Consider the following 2,424-nt stretch of genomic DNA (forward strand, 5'->3'; position numbering starts at 1 on the left):
GGCCATCTGCTGAGGCCGACTGGGGTTCAACATATTTAATGAGCTGTAAACTTATAAACCCTGGAGTTTCATTGTCCAGTTTGAGCTGCAGTTGCGAGCAACGGTTGAAAATGTCGTAGGGTGTCTGCCTGATCAAAGGGTCTCCTTCCAAAAGCAGACGTTCTAATCATATGCCTGAATCACCTCACATTAACCCTGTTAAATGGAGGAACAGCAGCTCCTCCTGATCATTGAGCTCCTCACCGTTTCTCTTAGTCTGAGTCGACTATTCAACAATCTTCTGCGGCAAAAACAAGTTATAAGAACATAACATGAAAGGAATGTGCTCTTAAGACATAAGTGTACCTCACCGTTCATCTTGATGCTCGTTACACCTCATATATAATTAGGGAGAGGCGGCCAAGGGGATGGATTAAATGCAGAGGTAAATTTCTCCAATGTGAGATCAACAAAGTTCAATTATTATTATTATTATTATCATTATATCTCCATGAGATTTAGGTCTGTAGACTGGAGTATGTTGTGGGTCTAAAGGGTTATATCGATATTAATGCCACTCACACAGAGAAGGCTGGCTTAGACTAGAGCCTGGCCCTCCCAGCACTCTCAAACTCCCAGATCTCTTCAGCATACTTCTCATATTAAAAGAAAACAAGTTACACAAATGAGACACATGGTTCTTGTTTGTGATGACAGTTGCATTCTTTCTTATTTAGCCTCCTCATCTCTCCACCATTTCTTGCCTTGTTTGTGTAAGACTCGGTGCAGGTATTCAAATCCTACCGTTAGGCACAGGGAAGACAAATATCAAATGCTCTCATGGGCACCTAAGAGTTGCTGGAACTCAGTTCCTTCATGGTTATTACTGTAGCTTGGTGTCATTAAAGGTAATAGTTTTATAATTCTTAAAGGTATTCTAATGATAATTCAAGCTATATTTCAGTATAACGTAGCATATAAATGGGATAGAAAGAAGAGGATCTATGCCTTTCAAAATTCTAAACTAACTAAAATATGGAAACTTTTGCAGCCAGTGGTGCAGATAGACTTAGACTTACTCCAATATGAAAGATCTACAGACTCTCCTTAGAAGCAACTTCATTAGCAAACAGTTCAATTTCAACTCAGTTTGATTTATTTATAAAGCACCAGTTTACAACACATTTCATCTCAAGACACTTTAAGGAGACAATTCAATCAGATCATACAGTCGGGTTGGTAAAACATCTTCCATCTAAGCAAAACCACCAGGTTGCATCAAGTCATTTTATCCGTTTCCCACTGGCCTAAAACACACTTTAAACAATCAGTGGGAACAGCTCACTGATGCGTTTCTACCCGGCTCAAACGAGTCGCCAAGCGACCCACGTTTGAATCTCATCGGCTCTGATCGGCATGCTGTGGGAACACCAGAGCCGGGGTCGACCAGCTAATTTACGTGACTCCATTGAACGCACATACAGACATGAACACGCCGCGCCATTCGCTTCTGATCTAACGAGCAGAATCACCTGTTTCCATTCGATAAAAATGGACCAGTTCTGGTTAGAGGGATTCAGACAGATAATAGAGCGAAACAATAAAACATACTGACTACGCTCTGGCTTCCTTCCATGTTGCTCTCCATTGTTTATGTCCCTGATTTCTGTTGCACTGGTGACATCATCAACGCTAAGCCAGCATGATGATGTAACCAGACACACAGCAGCAGGGGGGCAGAGACCACCCAGCTGCCAGCGAGGGCTTAGACCAGTTTTTTTGCCAGTGGGAAGGAAGCAAAATGCTAATTGTTAGCGTGTCGACCATGTTTGACAAACATAGAATGAAGAAAAAGGGGTCCCTATGTCCTCCAGCAGTCTAAGCCTATAGCAGCATAACTATAGCGATATCTCAGGATAACCTGAGCCACTCTAACTAGAAGCTTTATCAAAAAGGAAAGTTTTAAGCCTACCTGTAATAGTTTATGTTCTGTTTAAGTTTTCTTTTTAAGTTTTAGTGGTTTCATTTCCATTTTGAGCTGTTTTCTAATTTTCTCGTGTATTTTTTGTTTACCCTCTGTTTCCTTCTCGTGTCAGTCTCCTTCCCCTAGTTCCATAACCAGACAGGCCTTAGGGAGAGCCCGGAGTATCCCCGAAGCGCCCGACTGGGCTTTTCTCTCTCTTTTTCTTAGGTCTGTTGGTGCAGCAGCGGCGCCCCTGACAGACAGAGGGACAGACCAGGCCACTTTGGCCAGTAGCATTTGAGGAGGGACAGAGATAGCAGAGCGTGGAGGAAGGGGTGTGTGACGTAATGTCTGGTGCCAGCTGCTTTGGTGTGTGTAGCTAGCGAGCTGTGCAATGAGGATAGGAAGCAATGGACTCCAATGGAGTCCATTGTCCAAGTGTAAACAAAACTACATTTTTTTAAGAACAGCTCTCTAGGTAA

The sequence above is a fragment of the Cyprinodon variegatus genome, unplaced genomic scaffold (genome assembly GCF_000732505.1).
Source record: "Cyprinodon variegatus isolate N-32 unplaced genomic scaffold, C_variegatus-1.0 Scaffold116, whole genome shotgun sequence".
Classification (NCBI taxonomy): domain Eukaryota; kingdom Metazoa; phylum Chordata; class Actinopteri; order Cyprinodontiformes; family Cyprinodontidae; genus Cyprinodon; species Cyprinodon variegatus.